Below are 23,151 nucleotides of genomic sequence, written 5' to 3'. Positions count from 1 at the left end.
CCAAGATCTGTATTCAAGCGTGTAGACCACCAGGATTTAAAATCATGGGATGTTTCAGTAGAGAATGAAGGATCAATCAGTGTAGCGTATATAATAGCGCCTGTACCCTTAAAGTGTTTCCAGGTATGACTATAGCATGTAATTGGAGAGTGAGATGTTATGTCAGGACTTTTTGCCGCAGTGAGAATGAGTGCAGGGGTAAGTTGAGGGTAACTGTTAAAATGTGATGAAGGCAAGACATCTTACTGTTGTAGACTGAAAAGGACTTAATAATGTTTAATCTAGAGAGGCCAACTGAGTTCAGATACCTTATTTAGAATTTCAGCATTGTTCCACAATGGAGCTTCATAATGGAGAGGACGATGAGTTTTCGTAACTTTGTGCTTTATGCCATTCGATTTGTGAAGAATAAATAATCACATTAGTGGAGTTCGTAAACTTCAATCTTTTGGTATAATAAATTGCTAAATCTAAATCAGATTTAAGGACGGATCGTTCAATCTCAACCTATATTGGTGTATTCCTGTGACTTGGTAGCATATAAATAGAGTGCACCAATTGTTGTGCAATCCAATAAAATTCCAAAGGAGAAAAACGTAGACCCTCTTTCTCTGATGAGGAATGGAGTTTGGAACCACTTAAACGAGGTCTGTCACCGCCCTATATAAAATGAGAAATCATGGAATGGAAAGTGGAATCATTTCAAAAACATTCTTAAATTTAGGAGTTGTATTCATTTTTATAATCTGTACCCTTCCCCATAAGGATAGGTTCAAGACCGTCCATTGTTGACAATCCCTTGTACCTTGGTCAATTTTAGGATTTTAATTATCTGTAATCATATCCTTAAGGCCGCTCTTAAGGAAAATCCCTAAATATTTTTATTTTGAATACAACCATTTAAATGAGGCGGCTGTCGACAGAGGCTGTAGTAGCAACAGGAGATAGTGGCAGGGCTTCACATTTAGTCCAGTTATTTTTATAACCAGAGAATTTTGAAAATAAATGTAATTGAGAAATTAGAGCTTTTGCAGATGATTGCTGATGTGAGAGAGTCAAGTGTATATCATCTGCCTAGAAAAAAGGCTTTAATTTCCACAGCAGCAGTATTGAAGCCCTTAGTATCAGCATTAGATCCTATGGCAATAGCTAAAGGTTCCAAAGCTAATAAAAACAATAATGGAAAAAGAGGATGACCTTGTCTGATACTGCAATGAGTATTAAAGTAAGATGATGTAAACATACCACATGATATAGTCGCAGTGGGTAAGTAATACATACCACACTTTAATGTAAAATAATCTTTGCCAAAACCCATCCTCTCCATTGTACAAAATAAATATCCCCATTCTACCTTGTTAAAGGCTTGCTCTGCATCTAATGACAGAACATTCTAATCTTTGCTGTTCAGTAATTGCCACAGTAAATGCAAAATAGTATGAAGATGATTTATAGAGGATCTGCCTGGGCCAAATCCAAGTCAGTGCGCCAACACCTTGACTGGAATTTTTAACGTCTGAGTTAATTAATAAGCCTGGTCTAGAACTAGAGCATTCTAAGGGGTCTTTACCTGGTTTAAGAATTACTGTAATGAATTGGATCGCCACCGGCCAAAGCTAGGAACCAAACCATTAATGGTACATTCCCTTAAAGATGTGATGGTGCACTTGGGTCTCTGGGACGGTTGGAGGGAACGACACTCTGACAGTAGGGAATATACCTGTCATCCTAGGACACATGATACACACTCTCGATTGGACAGGTGTCTGTTGGGTGGTCTTGACAGCTCGCAGGTTCTGGAGGTTATTCTTCTGGATCGTTTTTTGTCAGATCACACGCCGGTTCGGCTCCAGTTGCAGTGGGGAGAGATAGCCCCACGTTTGGCTTGAGGTTGGCGTATGCCCTCGGATTTGTTGACTGATCAGAGATGTCGGGAACGAGTGGGTGATGCCATAAAACAGTATCTGGATATAAACTGGAACACGACTGCGTCCCGTGGCTTGGAATGGGAGGCTATGAAGGCAGTCATTCGGGGAGAGTGTATAAGCATGGCAAGTGGAGTGCGCAGACAACTGGAGCAGGATCTTACAGCCCTTGAGGTGCAATTGGGGGAGGTACAGCGGCTGCCTCCTGACTTGAGCACCGCTAAGCGGGAGGAGCTTAGGTTGTACAAGGAGGTGAATACTTGCTGGGACACACTAAGCAGAACAACGCTGAGAGGGTATAGGCAGCGTTTGCATCGAGAAGGCGACAAAACAGGCAAACTCCTAGCATGGATCCTGAAGTGGGAGGTGGAGGCTCCGCCAATACTGGGCATAAGGGATACCGAGGGAGTGCTTCTAACGGGGCGTGGTGACATTCTACAGGAATTGGCGTCCCACTTTCAAAAGGTATCTCGAGCTGGCACTGAGTCGTCGGTGGGGGATGTGGAGCGGTTTGTGAGGTGGTTGCGATTGCCTAGGTTGGACCCGGAGAGAAGGGATCCGCTTGACCTCCCGATCACTGCAGAGGAGGTGGGAGAGGCAGTGAAGGCTTTGGCAAGATCCAAATCCCCTGGCGGTGACGGTTTTCCTGTGGAGCTGTATCAGGCTTTTTCCTCCACACTTGGGGAGAGACTGTTGGAAGTATTTGAGGAGGCTCAGGGTGTGGTAGGTTACCGGAAACCATGCAACAAGGTATAGTGTGTTGATTGCTCAAGGCGGGGGGGGGGGGGAGGAGATGCTGCGGATCCCTCTTCATATCAGCCGCTAACCATGTTGAATGGTGATGTTAAGATACTCTGTAAGATCCTGGCCACTCGATTTAGAGGAGTGATTCGGGGTCTGGTGCATGAAGACCAATGTGGGTTTATGCCGGGTCGCAGTACGTCCTTTAATCTGCGTCGCTTAGCGCATGTTCTGCATGAGACTAAGGGAAAGGAGTTGGAATTGGCACAGGTGTCTCTCGATCTGAAGAAAGCGTTTGACACAGTGGAGTGGTACTATTTAGTGGAGGTGTTGCGGGGCATGGGCTTCGGCTCCGGCTTTTGCGCATGGGTTCAACTATTGTACACTGCCCCAACAGCGTGTGTGCGCGTAGGGGGAGAGACCTCGGCTGTCTGGGAGATTGGCAGGGGTACACGACACGGGTGCCCACTCTCGCCTATCCTGTTTTCCCTGGCAGTGGAGCCCTTGGCGATTTGGCATCGGGAAGAGATGGGGCAGTGGGGGATCCTGGTGGGTCGAACTGCACACGTAATTTCTATGTATGCTGATGATGCATTAGTCTATGTGGGGGATCCTCATGTGTCGGTGCCAGAGTTGTCGCAGAGGATGGCGGTATTTGGGGCTGTTTCCGGTCTCAAGGTCAATATGAAAAAATCACTTCTGTTCCCTCTTGGGTCTCTTGTTGGATTTCTTCCGGTCGGGCTCCCTGAAGTGGGGTTGCGCTGGGAGGTGGAGTTTTTTCGGTACCTGGGTATTTGGGTCGCTAACTCGGTGGATGTGTATAACACTCACAATACTGAGCGGGTAGTGGCGGGCCTGGAGCGCTCTGTTACTTTTTGGAATAAGTTGCCCCTCTCTGTTATGGGTCGGGCATCAGTAGCGAAGATGGTGTTTTTACTCCAGTGTCTTTATCTGGTACAGAACTCCTTGTACCCGCTGCCTGCTCGGCTTTTTCAACGCTTGGATAGCCTGTTCATTTCCCTAGTATGGGCAAAGCAGGGTGGCACTGTCTGTGCTGCAGAATGACCTAATTGGGGGGGGGGCTGGGATCCCCAACATCAGACATTATTATTATGCAGCACAGCTACAATGTGCAGTGAAATGGCTGTCAGAGGTTGATAATTGTGAAAAGGGATTGTATGCTGGTGTGTGCGATGGGCGATCTTTGGCACACATTCTCATGTCCTGGGGTAGATCAGACCCTGCTGCGCCTTATCTGGTGAGGACTACTGCCGGGATTTGGGAACAGATGGTGAAGCGGGTGCGCCGGTGGGCTCCCTTTGATAGGGAATTAAGGATTTGGGATCTGTCCCCGTTTTGGGATATGGCTAGGACAATATCGATGGAGGCCTGGTGATTGGGTGGTTGTGAGGTGGTCGGTGATATGTACCCTATGGTGAATTTCTTTCATTTTTTGAGGCTCAGGATTTGTTTGAGGTGGGCCCTGGCCAGTTTTTGCAATATGCTAAACTTGAGAGTGTAACCCGCGAGATCTGGGATGGTTTCCCTTTGGCTCCCAGGGCCTCCTCGATTTTGAATGGTCTTTTTAATTGCGGCGAGGATACAATTCGATTGCTCGATTTTACAGGGCACTACGGGAGGATCAACCGGCTGTGATTAGCGCAGGACGTAAGGCGTGGGAAGCTGATTTGAGGCTACCTATTGAGGATGCTGACTGTGATGAAGCCTTATCGTTGGTCCAAACGGTCTCATGTAATCATAGGTTTAAATTGCTGCATTTCAACTTTGTGCACAGGACATATTTCACTCCTAGGAAACTTAATAAAACAGACCCAGGTAGGTGGGCCAGTTGTCCTCGATGTGGTGAGCTTGGTGCTTCTTTTCTACATATGGCATGGTCATGTACATGTTTTCTAGCAGGAGCTGACGGCGGCGATCACTGAGGTCACTGAGCTTGAATTGGAGGTCACTCCGTTGTCGTGTCTCCTGGGTGTGGTGCGCAGGCGGCGGGGGGTAGAGGGATTGTCTACAGGATGGTACACTTGGCTTTAGTACTAGCCAAGCGTAGAGTAGCGATTGGCTGGATGAGCGCGCGGACCCCTGCGGTCTCTGACTGGCTGCAGGATCTACTGGAGTGGGGGTCGGCAGAGGAGCAGCATATGCGCATAACACGTAGCGATGAGAGGGCGCTTGCTGATGTGGTTGCTTGGAGTGCACTTCTAGAACAATTCACTGATGAGGAGGACGTCTGCTCTGTGAGCAGCAACGTGGCGGTGGGGGACGGGGAAACACACTCTCCCTCTTAGCACTTGTGACGATCAAATGTGCAGTTGATCTATCTTGACTTGTTTATGTTATTAACGATCTGGTCTCATTAAGTTGAGGGGCTGATTCTTGGGATTGAGGACCAGATCGGGGGTCTGGTGATGTCTTCACCGATGATGCAATGCTTCGTGCGCCCCTTTGGGCATCATTATATGTCTGTGATCTTGCTCTGCTGAACCTGCGCTGTGTTGATTTTTATGTTGGTCTGTAATCTTTCATTTGGAAAATAAAAACAGATTTAAAAAAAAAAAAGAATTACTGTAATGTGTACTCTTAAGAAATCAAACTGTAAATGTCCCTGATGCAAAGCTTCATTAAATACAGAGACCAATAATGTGACAATATCTATTTCAGTCATTTTATAAAATTAAATTGGAAAACCATCCTCCTGCAGTGACTTACAAGTATCCAAAGAATCAATCGCCCTCAATATCTTGTCACTGGTGACCTCTTCCTACAATTCTTGTTTTTTTGTTGAGTCAATTTGGGAAGATTAAGTTTGGAGAAGAAGGCAGTCTCATCTGAATGATGTGAGCAATCCACAGAAGTGTATAAAGTTTCATAAAATGTCTGGAATCTAGAAAGAATCTCTGATGGGAGCTTAAATAGGGTACCTTCGGAATTTCTGGTGGGAGGGGATTTTTCTAGAAAATTCTTGCTGTCATAATTGATAAGCTAATAACCTCCCAGCATTTTCTCTGTGTTCATACTGTCATTGACAAATACTAAATAAACATTTTTCTGCACAAGAGGTGTAAAGAGTATTACGGGTGAATTTTGCTGATAATTTTTGTAAAATTGTAAGGCAATGACTCTGGGGGAAGATAGAGGTCAGGCATGAGATTTTCTTTTCCATTCTAATTCTGGTAATATTTGTAAATTGTTCAACCATTGCAGTGTCCCTCATGATCATTCCTCATAATACAGCCTTCCCAGAACCCCAAACTGTGTGTATACAAGAGATACCAAGTGTTTATTTTCCTTCATAAACTGTTTCAGGCTTTTCTCTTGTGGAGTTTTAAATGCGGAAATGTCAGTCTCTATGGAGATTTTGGGGGCCGTGAGTGTCCCACGTCAATGCTGATATCAATAAGATCAAGATCTGATATACTACAAGTAACAATTTTCACATCATTTACTAATTGTAAAACAGAAGCGGATGTCAGTAAATAGTCAATTCTCTTATGAATGGAATTAGGACATGAAGTAAAAGTATAATCCCTTTCAGTTGGATGCAGTAGTCTCCACGGTTCTTGCAAAGAATAATCATTAATGACATCTTTTAGCCTATACCTATCCTTAGTATGTTGTGTATCTGGTTTACCCGATCTATCAATGAACGGGTCAATAGTGACATTCCAATTTACCCCAAGCAAGAAACGTGTATTTCCAAACTCTGCTAATAATTAGGCTGATTTGGGATATGAAGGTAAGTTTAGAGTCTTCGGGAGCATATACAGACACTACTATTAAGAAAGAATTATGAATTTGGAGTTTGACAAAAATATAATGATCTTCATTGGCTTCCTATGTTTGTGTTATTTTGTACGGTAGATATTTACTAAAAAGAATAGCAACTCCACATTTCTTAGATGGTGTGTGTGTCATCAGAGATTTTGGGAGTCTAAAGATGTGAGATGGGTTTCTTGCAATAAAGCTATGTGATTTATTATGGCCAATATTCGTCAAAATTTTCGTTAGTTTAATAAAATGTGTCAATACCAAACAGTTTGGTGGGGGGGCACTGGGCACGCCAAGCTTTACACACCAAAACAGCTCCATGTACAAACTCTTCTCCCGGAATGTTAACGGTCTGTTAGACCGGATCAAGAGGTCTGCAGTGCTGTGCTACATTTAAAGGCATCGACCAGACGTGGTCCTTATGCATGAGACCCATTTAGCCGGGACCCAGTGTACATTCCTTGGGAGGTTTGGATATGAGCGGGTGTTCCATGCTGGGTTCTCAAATGGCTCCAGGTCACTGCCCCTGTTGGTGACCCAGGTGCACACTGACCCCCAGGAGAGATATGTGGGATTGGAGGGACGCCTGGCTGGGAAACAGATTAACATCATCTTGTGTTATGTAGCCCCGTGACTCCTGGGTCCACACTTAACGACCTGTGGAGATTGGTGGTCTCCCTCCCTCAGAGCGCCACGTTAGTTGGCGGGGACTTTAACGCAGTACCGGACCTGCTTCAAGACACCACAGCCGAGCTGGACCTGCCTCTGACGGAGGCCGAGGTAAACGGTGCTATATCGGCCCTTCAGGCCGGGAAGACCCCGGGCCTCAACGGCTACCCCATACAAATCTATCACAGGTTGTTCCTTCAATGCCTCGTTCCCCATCTCGTGAGCACCTATGGGGAAGCAGCTCAAAAAGGCACATTTCCCCCGAGTCTGGACTGCACCACCATTGTGGTCATACCAAAGAGTGAGACCTCCCCCAAGCAGTGCTCCTCGTACCACCCCATCTCACGGATCAATGTGGACATTAAGATTTTCGCGAAGGTGCTGGCCACTGGATTGGCCCGTACCCTGCCTTTCCTTTTTCATCCAGAACAGTGTGGCTTCATGCTGGGGAGGAGCACGCATCATTGCTTGAGATGGGTCCAGGCGATGCTCTCCCAGACTGGTGGACTGGAAGGGGATGTGGCGCTCCTACTAGTGGATTTTCACAAGGCCTTTGATACACTGACGTGGAACTTTCTGGGAGATTTTCTGCACGGGCCTGGGCCCAATCGCAACCCATCATGCAGGTACGGGTCAATGGCATCTTGTCAGACCCCTTCCCAATTAGAAGGGGAACGTGCCAGGGCTGCCCTGTTTTGCCCCTCCTGTTCGCCCTGGCCATCGAGCTACTGGCCCGCATTCTTCGGGGAGACCTGCTTATGAGAGGCTGGAGATGGAGGAGTGGATGCAAGGACTGCGTATCTCTGTACACAGACAATGTCCTGGTGTTTCTGGGGAGGCCTCGAGACTCTGGCCCCTGATCCCTCGAGCTCCTGACGCTTTATGGTGAGGCGTGCAAGGACAGGCAGAGGGAAACAAATGGTGTCACACCATCCCCGTGAGGCATAATGCCTTCAATTACCTGGGAATCCACATCCCGACCATTCAAGAGTTGGCCTGGGAACTGAACTTTCAACCCCTTGCGTGGCCCTCATTAGCAGATCTGGGAAGGTAGTGACACCTCCCTCTAAATCCCTGGGGCCGCACCGTTCTTTTCAAGATGGTCTGTCTCCCCCGATACTTATACATCTTGTCCTATTTTTCATTACTTGGTCCCACGGGCCTGGTTCAGATCCCTTACTTTCAAGCTTACCTCCTTTGCCTGGGTGGGGGGCGACTTAGGGTGGCCTTCAGCTCGGCACGGAAGTCTCCATACGAATGGGGGATGGGAATCCCTGTCTTGTACCTCTACTATCTGCTAGCTCAGACGGTCCCCATTAATGAATGGTTCAATGGAGGTTGGGACGACCCAGACTATCGGCTGGAGATTGGGAAGGCAGGTTTTGAGGTTCTCCTGGGACTCCTGTACGAGGGCCGCATTCCCCGTACTGCCCCTCGCTGTACACAGGTGGCGGTTAAGTGCTGGAGGGTGGCACTGCAGTTGACGAGGTGGGAGCGTCGCCTCACTAAGTTGACACCCCTATGGTAGGATGCCTGGCTCCGGCAGGTTGCTGAGCTAGAAGGCTTTAACCAGTGGGACACTATTGGAATCACTTACCTAGGTGACGTGACCAACACAGAAGGGACTTTGTCCTTCCAACAGCTGAAGGACCACTATGCACTGGCTAATACACAGTTCTACTGTTTCCTCCAGTTTCATCATGCCTTGGAGACTCACCTGCCTCCGGCTCAATCCCTCCCTGACTACAGCCCTCTTGAAGTTAAACTCCTGATGGGAAAACTGGGAAGGGGTGCCATTACCCATATTCACCGCTCCCTACTCACTAACGCACCTGAAAGCATTGGAGGGCTTCAGGACAGGTGGATAGCCTGGGTTGGGGATTCGGATGAACACAACTGGAGGATGCCTACCTTGCACCACGGGAACTGATATCATCAGTGCGCTTGACGATGGGGCAGATTAACTATTTGCACATGTCATACCTCACTCCACGGTGCCTGCGACACATGAGTACCGGGACTTCTGAGAGGTGTGTAAGGTGTGGACAAGTGGGGGCACATCTCTTGCATGTTGCCTGGGAGGGCCGAAGGTGCACCCCTTTTGGGAAGGGGAGGGAAGTTTCCACGGTACTGGGACACCTGATCGATTTGAATGTCAAGGTGGCGATATTGGGCCTTCTGGAGAAGCTGGGGGGGCCCGAGCAGAGAGAACTTTCATTGGGCTGACAGGCCTAGTGGCCAAACGAGACATTGCGCAACAATGGAAAAATCCCAAGATGCCGTCCATCACGAAGTGGCGAGCATGGATGGACTGGTGTTCTCTGGTGGAGAAGCCGATCTATGAGGCAAGGGGCTGACCCCGGAAATATGAGGCGATGTGGGGGAAGTGGAATGCACATGGTGGACTGCACTACTAAACAATGTATTTGCCCTTGGCAGGGCTGTTGGGTATTTGGCTCCCGACTGCACATAATGTATGGACCCATTCATTGTACTTGTGTTCTGCTGTACTCAATGCAATGTACTGTTGTTGTCTTTTGTTCTTCAATTCAAAAAGAAAAAAGGAATAAAATTGGATATAAAAAAATAATGTATCAAAACGTGTACTTTTAGGGAAACAATTTCCAATGGTTTCAACTGAGGATGTTGCATGACAAAAAAAAGTGAGTTGTGAATAATAGATAATGGGAAGATATAATTAGATGTACACTTATTATAATGTTAATATGAATGTGAAATGAACCAGGAACAACAAAAATCAATGTTGAAGTGATACAAAAATAAATATGGTGTAAGCTTATACTACAACGGAAAAAGAAATACATTTAAAAAAGAAAACAATTATTAAGCAAACCAAGTATGCTCAACTCTTATACATAAGACATTTATTAAATAACGATAATGTATATGTTGAATATAATACTAATAACACATGGAAGAAAATGTGCATCAGAAAAAAGAAACGGAAATTAGAAAAAAATCAAAAAAAGGGAAGGAGATTAAAGATGAAGAAATAAAGCGAACATCATTATAATCCAAACAAAAGGAGCAGCATTATATGAAAAGTGAAAAGGACATCAATAAGAACACAATCATTCAATCATTACTTTGTGGTGATCTTGATTTGTCTCTTTGCTGTGAACCCTTCCCAGTCTTAAATTTACTACCAGAAGCCCATTTACAAGGCACAGTTTCCCATCCACAAGGATCGTGGGGTTCCGAAGGGGTGCTACTGCTTGAATCCTGAGTTGTCGCAGAGGATGTAGATTTTTTTTTTATTTAAAAATAATGTATTTGTGCTTTTTAAAACTTCCACATACAGAAAAGCAATTGCATCCATTGGCAGTATATATTGACATATAGCACAGAGTCATGCAATTCCAACAATTGCCCAAATAATCAGAACAGGGGGTTTCCACATTACTATAATGTTAAATATCCAGGTCCACACTCCCACATATCCGATCATTCCCATCCACACAAGTATGGGTTCACACACCCTCGGCCACACCAGATTCTTTACCAACCAAATATCGCTTATAAATATCCCAATGCTTTGCAGGCCTGTTAGTTGGGGGGAGCAGTTCACTATAAGTATCTGTTTGTGTGTTACAGTACACCATGTCCCTATGCCATTATTTCACTGTAGGCACCGGACCCCAATTCCAGCGCATGGCAATGCGACGTTTGGCTAGTAGTAACCCAATGGCCAACAACCATCTAATTGATTTTAGTAAGTCTCTATCCCAGCCTAGGAGAGCCAGTATCGGTTCACGACTGAGCTGCTGTCCAACTATTGCCTCCAGTTACCTGAACACTGACTCCCAAAAGCACAGCAACCCAGCACAGTCCCAGGACATATGAAAAAAAGCCTGCTTGTTCCTCGCCACACCTGGGACAATTAGTACTAGTGCGTAATCCATATCTATACAGTCTGAGGGGAGTGTAATATAATCTGTTTAAGTTCTTAAAGTGTATCAGATGATGCCTGCCATTCAAAGAGATCATACGAGTCAAAGAACAGCCGTAGCGCCACTAGTCATCTGTTAGCTACAACACCAAATCTCCCTGCCACTCCAACCTTGCTTTCGTCAACTCATATATATGTGTCTTCTGTATGTGTGCATATAAACAGGACACCAATCGCTGGGGTTGGTCATTCATTAATACCGCGGACAAAACCTGTATGACTGAGGGCTCCCGCATATCCTTCCCCAAGAGGGCCGCCATAGCATGCCTTACCCTGTAATACTGGTAGCGGAGCAATGTAGTCGGCCCGTTAGCTTGCTCCTCTATCGAATCCCATTTCTTCATAATACCCTCCTCAAACAGATCCCTCATGGTGGTGATATTTAGAGTGCGCATAGCCTGTATTAAACTTTTAGCGTGCCATAACTCAAACCAAGTGCACCACTCCAAGGGCACATGTGGAGAGTACAGCAGGGCCAGTACCTATCTATGTAGCAGTCCGTGCCAGGCCCGCGTAGCAGAGTTCAAAGATGCAAACTCTCCATCCTATTCGGGACATGAAATATTCTGCTCTGCAATGGGACCGGGGATGCTAGTTTCCGCTCTATTTTTAAAAACGGAGTGTCACAAGACCTGTGGATCCAGGTATGAGCAAATGCCGCATGGGCGACCATACAGTAGGTCTCCAAGTCTGGAGCATTGAGTTCATAGGGAAGAGTCAGGGTGCGCCATTTTACTCGCGGCTGTTTACCTGCCCAGGCTAATTTAATAAGTAACACTCTCAGAGCCGTGAAATATGCCTTCGGTAACAACATAGGGATGTTCTGAAAGAGGAACAAAAACCGAGGGAGCACCACCAGTTTAATGAGAGCTATGCAACCCATCAAAGACAGCGGGAGTCTGATCCACCTCTCAACGTCACCTGCTAGTGTCTTGAGTGCAGCATCCAAAGTATCAGCCGCCACTATTTTGGGATCTGTATGGACTCTGATACCCAGGTACCTAACAGACCTTATCCCCCACCTGAGAGGGAACCCCACATCTACCTGTACAGTCACCGGTGTCAGGGGGAACATAATAGATTTGCTCCAGTTAACCTTAAGACCAGAGAATATGCCGTACCTCGCAATTTCCCAGAGGACCAGTGCAACATTTCGCTGCAGGTCCTTGATATATAATAATGTGTCGTCCGCATAAGCCAAAAGCACGAGAGTATGATTCTGAAAACAAAGGCCACGATGCCCATGGTATTCCCTCAAGGCACACGCCAGGGGCTCTGCCACAAGCGCATACAAAAGGTGGGACAACAGGCACCCCTGTCTAGTGCCTCTAGTGATCTGAAAAGGGTCGGTCACTATCTCATTGACTCTTAGCCTGGCTGATGGTTTCCCATATAGAGTTGACACTAGACGCAGACAAATGTCTCCTACTCTGAATCGCTGTAAGACTGCACTCATGAAGCCCCACTCCACCGAATTCGAACCCCTTTTTGGCATCTAAAAAAAAAACGCCACTGCCCTTAGCTCTGGGTTTATATTCCGTAATGTTCCAAACAGTGTGCAGAGGTCCATAGTTAGATTACGGTCCGGAACTAACCCCGATTGCTCTGGCCGGATCATCCGCGGCATCAATTTTGCCAAGCGATCCGCCAAAATCTTAGCATAGATTTTAACATACACATTTAGTAGTGACAACGGTCGGTAGGATGAACATTGCGTTAGTGGCTTACCCGGCTTGACCAATGTGATCAGCATTACCTCACGCATTCCCGAGGGCATAAGCCTCCCTCCACCATCTCCTCATAAACCTCTCTCAGGTGTGGGAACAATAGGTCTTTATAGGCTTTATAAAATCGCACAGTGAGCCCATCGGGACCTTGCATAGTCTCTGCCACAGTAAGTCTATAAATGTGCCACCTCAGGCTTTTAAATGTATATTTATGATTCAAACACCAATTGTCAAGGAATCAGTAACATCCATTTCATGGCCTTCTTTATCTGCTACTCTGCGTTTCACAAATTGGGCTAGTTTTTTTTTATCTGTAAAGAATAACGGTTTCCCGTCCACCTCCACCCTCAGTTTAGCTGGGTACAGCATGCAATATTCCAAGTGTAGATCTCTTAGTTATTTTTTCCCAGCAATTAACTGCTGTCTCGCCTCCTGCACCTGCATTGTGAAGTCCGGATAAAAGGAGATCACCATGCCCTCATGCTGTAAAGTTTTTAGCTCCCTGGCCCGGCGCAAGGCTGCATCACGGTCCCTGTAGTTCAACAGCCTAGCTATAATAGGGTGCGGAGGGCACCTTCTGGCTCTACGACCCCACGTTAGCCAGGTCACCCAGCTCAGTACACACCAATCCTCCGGCCAGCAGTTCAACACTTCACCATCCACCCAAGGTGTGTATTAAATGCCCGCGCACCTTGATCTGTTATGCTTGTCCAACTTGATGAACCAAATCACCGGGGCCAGGGACCAGCCCTGCCCACCAGGCAACCCAGCTACCGCCCTTCGGGGCAAGCAGCCCGCCTCTCGCCACGCTGCTCCTGGCCCAATATGGTCAGGCCTCTGCCCAGCTGGCCTCCTTAGCACAGACCTCATTGCACCAGCTCTGTGTCTCTTCAGTGGCTCGCTGTCAAGGGGCCCCCGACGAGGGCACTCCTCACCGCCACCACCTTAGGTCCGTCCCTGGCACCGGTCTGACGTTGCGGCCATTTCCGGGCTGCCACCGCCTCCACGCACCGCTGCAGCCCCAGCGTGCCGCCACTAAACACCACGGATCCACCAGGGACGCCCAGCGGAAAGGCTGCCCAACCAGGCCTCACCCCCCGGCACTCCTACTTTACGGCTCCCCGAGGCCACGGTCAGTCCGGCTCCGATCCGAAAGCTCCGCTGCGACGCACACCTCTGGGGCGCTATCACCAGCAGTGGCAGTGCCGTCTCAGGTTTGTCAATTTGTTTGCTGTGCAGGATTTTGTTCAGAATGCGAGGTGGCCGACAGAGCTCCTTTACAGCGCGGCCATCTTGCGTCCGGGCAAGCTCCTCCCCCACAGAGGATGTAGATTTATGTTCCATTCCTGAATCATCTTCCTCTAGATCATTCAAAAAAGACTCCAAATCGTGAGGATCAAAATATTCCTTTGTTTGTCCTCGATACGTTATGAGCATAGTTGTGGGTTTCAGAAGACCTTACTTGATGTCTCTTTTCATTAATCTTGGACACAAGGCAAGGAACTGCTTGCTCTTAAGATTAGTGGGATCAGGGCGTGGCTACGGGTGTCAAGATGGCGGGCACACTCTGAGAGTGCGCCAGACCCCTCTGTCACCCGCCCTAAGGAGCCCCGCTGTTCCCGTGCTCACTTTTCTCTTTCCAGGACCCCCGCATGTGGAGGAGTCGGTGGCAGCGACGGGCCCCGTCTTTTTCCTGAATCGGCGGCAGAGACTGGGATGGGCTCCGCCACGTGAGGCCAGTACTGGAGGCCTACCTTGAGGCCCAGACGAGTGAGGCGGGCCGCCGGTGAGCCGGGCGGCCTCCAGGAGCAGTGCGCTGCGCCGGTGGCGGCGCTCCTGAGACCAGGGTCGTTGCCTGCCCTGACCTGTGATTTCGCTGTGGGCGGCGGCGAAGAGGACGTGCGGAGCCCCGCCCCTCCGGGCAGCGGCCTGTGGCCCGCCCTGAGGCCCGGGGTGTGGGGTGAGATCTCGACGCGATGAGGTGGGCCTGTGCCAGCCCGACGCTAAAGACGTGGAAAAAGCAGCGGTTGGCGGGCCCACGCCAACTGGCAGTGAAGGTGGGCCCCGCCTGGTGGAGGGAGTCAGAGCAGCTGGTGACGCCCGATGGTGCAGCTGAGGTGGTTTGTCCCAGCTGGACTTTGGAGTCTTATAGACCAATTTCTTTATTGAATGCTGATTATAAGGTTTTTGTCAAGGTTCTGGCGGATAGATTGAATAAAGTGGTGGGTGGTCTCTTACATAAAGATCAGAAAGGATTTCTGAAGGGCAGGTATCTACATGAATTGACAGGGAGTTTAATAGGGACCATTGATATTGCTACAACATTTAGTCTCCCCTTAGCTGCAGTAATGCTGGATGCCGCAAAGGCGTTTGATAGGGTGAACTGGGTCTTCTTGTTTACTATTTTAAAAGAATATGGTTTGGGGGGTAAATTCTGCCGGGTGATGCACCAAATTTACTCAAAACCGGTAGCTAGGGTTTTAGTAAATGGGAGCTTGACTTCTTCTATCCAAATCTTTAGGGGTACAAGACAGGGATGCCCACTTTCACCATTATTGTTCAATTTATATATTGAACCTCTGGCCAGAAGAATTAGACAAGAGCAGAAAATTCCATCTTTTGTATATGGTGAATGTGAGAAAAAAGCCTTCCTCTACGCTGATGATTTGTCAGTTTGTACATCTGATTTACATATAGCATTACCAGCTGTTCTGGATATAGTTGAGAATTTTGGCAAGGTTTCGGACTATCAGATAAATGCTGACAAGACAGTTATAATGGTATGGAATCAGAGCACTGGAAATCTATCAAGAAAAAATGAAATGAGGTATCTTGGTATCAAGATACTACAAGATATTGAGCAAATTGCGGACTCTAATCTTAGTATGGTACGTAGGGAGTGTTCTAATTTGATGAAAAGTTGGAAGTATTTACCTTTATCAATCTTGGCCAGAATAAATTTAGTCAAGATGATAATCTTACCTAAAGTCACTTTCCTATATAACTCAATCCCTTTACAGTTTGATAAAGTTTTGATTGACAAATTTCAGCAAGATATAAATTCATTTATATGGGCGCAGAAGAGAGTAAAGATTTCTTGGAAAAAGTCGCGGAGGAAAAAAGGAAAGAGGTGGATTAGCGTTACCAGATTTGCAATTATATGGTTGGGTGTTTCAACGTAAAAATGTTAGGATTTTGGGCTCTTCCTTAGACACCACAGAGATGGGGTGTATGTTTAAGGCTATGTTAGCAGAAGTAAAGGAGTGTCTAAACCATTACCTGTTGAAATTTGGAGATCCCAAATTTTTTAAAAATATTAAGTTAAAAGTCTTGAGGGACGCTGCGAAATTATGGTTTAATGTTAGGTCTCTGCTTAAGATTGATTATTATAGTAGTTGGTCACCTATCTGGGATTCACCAGGTACGCCTGAGTGTCTTAAGGATGTTTTGGCTATTCCAATCATCATCATCATTGTTAGCTTTATTTCGGTAAACACAAATACCATAAAAGCGCATCACAAATTCACAATTTTACAAAAATAAACTATGTATAAAAGTCCTAGGTTTTAAAACATTTTCCCTTTAAAAATCGTGCCATATTATAAAATCGTGCAAAAATGTAAAATGTTCCTAATAAATATCATAAAATAAATATATCCCTAGTTAAAAACAATAAATAGGATGAAAATACAAAGCATTCCCATTATAGGCTCCTATTTATGAGATGACTTTAGCATTTTTGTTCTAGCACGCCAAATTTCATCTAAGTAGCTGGCTAAGGCAAATGCCACCACGCCCAGAGTACTTGACCTAAAAATTCTAAGGGCAGCAAACCGATTCTGGAAGCCCATGGTTCTACAAAGAGGTACAATCCATTTAATGTGTTGTTTATCATAAGCAGGACAATGGAATAGTACGTGTGCACTACATTCGGGAAGGCCGCAGCCTATCGGGCAGAAATTGGCATAAGGATCATCTTTAGACCAAGTACAGGTGAAAGAACGTAGCGGTAACGAGCCTAGCCTGAATCTGATGTAAAGGGCGCGGGCTTGAGGGAATGTAATCAGATCCATATACGATTCAAACTCGTAGTGACATTTGACTGATGTAAACTTATCTGTCAAACTGCCTAAAGGGACCTCTGCTAGTTTTCCCAATTTTAGCCACCGCCAATATACATCCTTTACAATATGTACCGCATTTTTGGGTAGATCATAAGGGACCATCCAATAATGGGCCAACCCCAGTTTGGTCAGACTATCTCTAACGTAATTGCACCAGGGGATTTTTCCTGTGTAGTTCTTACTAATCAGAGCTTTCAACCATGTCCTATAGGGGCTAAGTGTGTCCAGGGACCATATTCTGATCCAGTATAATATTGGTTTCAGCGCTGCTATATGTGCATTAGAGTCTAAGTTCACGTCCATGCGGACAGGCAACGTAGGGGAACTAGTGGGTATTCTGAGGATAGACTTTATAAGAGTTTTCAGCAATCTCCAAATCCTTCAGATTACCATGTCCTCATAGCTCCGCTCCATAGAGAGCACTCCCTCTTGCTTGTAGCTTGTATATTTCCATTGCTGGAGTGATTGCGAACCTAGGGGACCTATTTGCAAATCTCAGAACACCACCCAGGTTCTACTTCAGAGGCATATGTGCCCTCGTTATCTGAGCCTGGCATCTATGCGTATCCTCCAGTCTAACCCCCAAATATACAAATTCAGCAACTCTCTCCAACTCTACCCCTTCCGTAAAGATTCTCTTTCTTACTTTGTGTTTATTGTCACCAAAGATCATATACTTTGTTTTCGTAGAATTAACTTCAAGGCCGTGGTCATTGCAGAAGGACGTGAATTTTTGGAGTAAGTTTGTTAAACCAGAAGCAGTTTGAGATAACAATAATGTATCATCCGCTAAGATCAGGCATGGTGTCTTCACCCCCCTAGTTTGGGGGCATCATTGTTGCAGGCAAATAGATAAGGAATACAAGTGTTTATAAATATTAAGAAGAGGGTTGGGGCAAAACGCACCCTTGTCTCACTCCCCTTTTAATTGGGATCTCTCTTGTTACTTCCCCATTTGCTCCCCATCTAATTTTAGCAAAGGTCTTGTTAAACAAGCTTTTGATTGTATTTAATAGCGTGCATGGGAGTCCTACTCTATCCAGTACCTCCCACAGCTTTTGGCGTGGGACCAAGTCAAATGAGGACCTAAGATCCACAAAAGCTACGAATAGCTTCCCTCCTTCCAGGTCCACAGACTTCCATTTAATCGTGAGGAATCTGAATATCTGGTCGATTGTGCTAATTTTTTCCCTAAAACCAGCTTGGAAGTCACTCAAGATTTGTGATTCTTGCATCCATTCCTTGGTTCTCGTCAGGATCTGTGGCAGAATACTTTTTTGGAGGTTATCTAAAAGGCTAATTGGCCTGTAATTTATTGGATCAGATCTGGTTCCATTTTTATAAATAGGTATGATGATAGCACCCCTCCAAGTGCAGGGGTAATTTCCGGTGACCAAGTCTGCGTTTGATACTTTGTTTATGTATGGGACCCATATCTCTGGGTCAGATTTGTATAAGTCGGCTGGAATGCCATCGAGACCAGGAGCCTTTCCCGCTTTTTGGGCCATAATGGCCTTTCTCGTTTCGGATAGTGTAAATGGCATAGGGTTGTTCTCAGAGAGAGAACCCGTTTTGTACACCTCAAGATCATAAACTTGCTCTTCGTAGAGTTTCGTGAAATGGTCAGCCCAAGTGTCAGAGGGGATATGGCAGTCAAGTCTGTGGTCCTGGTTTTGCCCATTGGAAGCTACCAGGGACCAAAAGCACTTTGTGTGTTTTTCCCTGGCTCCTGTCAATAGCTTCTGCCAGGACGCCATTTCCCAATTATTCTTGGCATGCTTTATTGTTAGCGCATAATCTCGCCTGGCGTTGGTTATCAAAGTTTTATCTCTAGATTTAATTGCTTTAGTCAGGCCATTTTTAGCATCCCTACATGTTTTGTAAAAACACCTGTGGCAGAAGCGCACTGGGCGTTTGGCTTCTTTACTAGTTTTTAGGAAAAGATCCAGAAGGGTGACAAATAGGGCCGTGTGGAGACTCAAGATCTCATATGGAGAATAAGAAGAAGGGGCTTCCACTAGCTGATGTGTTAGTACTATATCATACATAGTCCTCCGCAAATTGGTTGATTTTTGGAAACACTCCCATTTCAGGGTACGCTTGTTGGAGGAGAGTGTTAGGGGCAGGGAGACTCTTTTACTACAATGGGTATCCTCTCTTTCTGAAATTAGGCCCTCGTAGGTGACTAAAATTGGGGTGTGGTCGCTAGTGTACTGTCTTCCTACATGCATGTCATGTATGCTGAACCAAATTCTTGTGTCAATTACCGCATAATCCAATGTACTACTATACTGGCCTCTAAAAAAAGTGGGCTTTGCAGGTGTATCCGAGGGAAAGCGCCCGTTCCCAGGGCGAAGGCCATGGGCGATCATGAAATGTATAAATTGAAGAGCTCTACCATTTGATTTGGCCTGTTTCTTTAGAGAGGAAAAGGGCGGAATGTTCCATGCTACATCTTCTAGTTGAGTTACCTCTGAAAAAGCACAGTTAGGTTCAAGCGTTACATTTAGATTCCCTACAATAAAAATGAAGTGCGAACTTATATGTTCTGAAACTAGAGCATTCAATGCATGGAAGGTTTTGGACAATTTGTTTGAGGGACCTGGTCTATTGTAAATGTTTATGCATAATAGAAGGGAACCACACTTCTGCTGTATGGATAAGGCCAATATATCCTCTGAGTCCACTTCAATTTCTTTGATTTTCCCCTTGACTGTGGTCTTTAGCCATGTAATAAGCCCTCCAGCAGCTCTCCCCATCGGGGAAGGGCTTGCTGATTTGCAGTAGGATTTTAAACCTTGCCTAAATACATTATCTATCATCCATGTTTCTTGAAAAAAGCAAATGTCAAAGTTGTCAATGTAGGCTATTCCAATCAAGAAGGCAGGTTTGAAATACTGGGGTGAGTTAGTTAAGGAAGCGGACTTAATATCTTGTGAGGAAATTTCGCAGAAAACAGGTGGGGCTTTGTCAAGGCTAAAGTACCTCCAATTGAAAGGGTGGATTGAGAAGGATAATAAGAGATGCGGTTGGCAGTTTCAGATAGAAGATAAGATCCTGCAATATCCCCTCTCCAAAAAAGTAGTGGCGACTTGGTATTGGGAGATAGTGGAGGCAGGGATGGTGAATTTAATTTGCCCAAAGATTTATGTGGTAATTTATTTCCGGAAACACAACTCGGGGAGGTCTGGGAGGCATCTATGCGTACTTTATATCAAGTGGTCAAACCTGCCCCGCTCAGACAAAACCATATATTCGTACTACATAGAGCATTTTTGTCTCCTTATAAACTTTCAAAGATGGGGAAAGGGGAGGTGATCAAATGTGGAAAGTGTGGTGTGGAAAAGGCGACAGATGTGCATATGTTTATTGAATGTTCGGCAATTCAATCTTTTTGGGAAGCAGTGAGGCATACAATATCTAAGTTATTGGGGGTTGAGATCAAGATCACCTTACTACTAGTCATTTTTGGTAGATTGGAACAGATAGTAAATATAATGGCGGACTCGCAGAAGTGGCTATTTTATGCTATACCATTAGCTAGAGGAGAAATTTGTAGGAGATGGGTAGGCAAGGTTATTCCCTCCTATAAAGAGTGGTTGGATCAAGTGAAATATGTATTTAAAATGAACACAGTAATGGTTATCACCAAGTCAAGGAAATTGTGGCTACTTTTTAAAGTTTGGTTGGAGGAACAATTGGTGAATATATGAAATTTTGTCTGATGATTCTTCTTCTTTTGTGTCTCTCATAATCCATTAAATCAGAGGAATATATGTGCCCTTTTCTTACCCCCACCCTTATTGCATGGTGCACATGTTGAGAGAGAAAGAAGGAGGCCCCCTCCCCGGTCAAGGAGGAAGGTCGATAACAAGAGTGAAGAAAAGACCTGGTGTCTGGGATGAATGAGGACAAAAAAAATAAATTAGTAGATGTATTGATTAAATCGCGTTTTGATTATTGATTGGATTGTTTTGGCGTGGGTTAATTGCTAATGAGACTAACAGACATGATATTAGAGTGTAACCCATAGGGAAATAAATATCTTAACTTTGACTAAACTGGTGTGGTTATTTGTGACTGAGAAGTCAATGGTGTGTTCAATAATAAATTTTATTAAATGTTTATCGACTTGTGATTGTTGTTATTGATTGTTTATTAATCTATTGATTGGTGATGACAAGAAAATATTTCGTATGGGGAAGTCTCCAAACGTGGTCAAAAGGTTTGTCACCTAAATGCGTCTCCTGGTAAGTTTACTTATCTAGGCTCTGAGCGCTAACAGGTTACGGGGTGGAGGTGTTCCCCCATGGGGTCTCGGACCATGCACCACTCCTGCTTTGGTTGGATGATATTGATGCGGTCAGGCACCCGGTGTTCATATTTTGTTACAGTTACAATGGTTGTGGTTTCTGTGAAAGAGGCATGTAGGCAATAATTGACCCACAGCTCCCCATCTATCACCTGCCTTCCTCACATAAGGTAGCCTGGTCCTCATGGGAGGTCGCGTCTCGCTGCCTCGAAGTATTTCAGTGTTTTGGGGAAAATGCTGTACCCAGCGTTCTATACATATTTAAAAGCATATTTGACATCACTTGGATCTGAAAGGTCAACTTTGTCTGCCCTCGGCTCAGTATTTCTTCCAAATGATTATTTCAATTACGAAAAAGAAAGTGGAGGTAATGAGCAGTTGTGTCACAATCCACTTATTTTCCGGACACAAATGTTGGTTTTGTCTCGTGTTCCTTCGCCTCCTTTCTGCCGCCAAGTGGATAATGGCTGCAACTGCATCCAGAGTGAATAACCATCGCGGCTCCACGCCGCGATTTTGTTTGGTGTTCGGGAGACTTTCCGTGTTATAATGAACCACTCACAGTAAAGATTAAACATATGAAAATGATTACTAAAAAAAAAAAAGCAAATCGTTTTTTGTCATCAGCGAAGTTAGTCTACAACTTGCGTGAACATATTCTGATGTAAGATTCTACGCTACAAGCAGATGTATATACCTTGATCAAAAGCGGAGTTGTTTTCAGCAAATCAAAAGCGGTTCGTTGGAATCACTCCTTAAAAAAATAGAGTGAGCTAAAAGACGTGGCTAGACGACCTGCTATAAACGAGAACAGTAAATTTGATTGTAAAGAAGATGCGCACCTAAACCCCTATCGGCAGCACTAGGAATTGCTCTGCTAGACCGCCATTTTAGAGCGGGTAGCAATTACGCAGTCAAACCTGGCACGTGTGTGTGCGTCACTGTTGCTGGGTGAACGCGGTGTTGGGGGTGATCAAATTCCTTACTTTCTGCACTATAGTCTGATAATGGACACGAGGAATGTCCGCACCTTTTACTTGTGAGGGGAAAATTATTCTTTCGTCAGTTAAGCGATCAGTTTCATACAACCAAAGCCAAACGCACGGGAAAACAAGTTATCGTTAGCCTCACAACGAACGCGCATGCGTTAATTTTTCGCGCGAAAACGTTTGATATTGGCTTGAGCCTCCTTGGGCGACGTCAGGGTAAGTGACAAGCAGAATAGCTGGACGTGTGGAATGTTAAGTAGCCGACAGGCTCCGCCTGCACGTCTCGCGCTCTTTTTGAGCGTCTTTTGCCTGGCTCCGCCCATTCTCTTTTCGTGCTTTGTGGTCGGGCACGAGTGACGGCAAATCCGAAGATTGCCACACCTACTTCTGACTGCATTTAATTGACATCTTATAGCTGTTTCTTTTCCCGCCTCCAGTTGTTACGCTATTTCCGGTGGCTGTGATTGACGGTCGTAGTTTAACCCGCCCTCCTCACCGGAGTCGCCTGTTGTTTTCGCGCCTGAGCCTAGTCAGAGCGCGGCCGCCAGGGGGCGGTCGGGCTCCGGCTTTGCATCTGCGCCATTCTCGTGTGGAAAATGCCACCAGATGGCGGCTTAGGATTGCTGCTCCGATGAAGAGGCGCGGCCCCGCTTTTATTCTCCGTGGCTCGTTTTCCCCCCATTTTTTAAACTAATTATTACGGGTACTTGCCCCCCTTTTAACCCTTCACTGGAACCCTGTGGCCCGTAAAGCGTGACCCGTGTTGGCTACATTTTCATATTTTTTTCCGGGGTTTAGGGGGACACGAGTTTTTATTTAACCCCCCCCCCCCGGAGGCGGCAGCGGCGCCGGTATGGACGGTGGAGGTGAGGTTTGCGGGGTACGTTATATTATCTGCCTGATATTGG

General features: G+C 45.8%; 1 protein-coding gene across 5 annotated transcripts in view; it reads left to right on the top strand.

The window, feature by feature from the left end:
* Positions 1-22,753: 22,753 nt before the first annotated feature.
* Positions 22,754-23,151, top strand: part of STAG1 (STAG1 cohesin complex component) — a 995,019-nt gene continuing 994,621 nt past the window's right edge. For 2 of the 5 annotated variants that reach the window (XM_069213541.1, XM_069213543.1), the window contains exon 1: positions 22,825-23,109. The gene's annotated coding sequence lies outside the window, so the exon portion shown is untranslated. Of the gene's footprint in view, positions 23,124-23,151 lie in introns of all 5 variants that reach the window. The other 3 variants (XM_069213542.1, XM_069213540.1, XM_069213544.1) reach the window with 3 other exon arrangements.

This window comes from Pleurodeles waltl, chromosome 11 (assembly GCF_031143425.1).
Source record: "Pleurodeles waltl isolate 20211129_DDA chromosome 11, aPleWal1.hap1.20221129, whole genome shotgun sequence".
Taxonomy (NCBI): domain Eukaryota; kingdom Metazoa; phylum Chordata; class Amphibia; order Caudata; family Salamandridae; genus Pleurodeles; species Pleurodeles waltl.
This window is presented reverse-complemented; position numbering and strand designations above follow the sequence as displayed.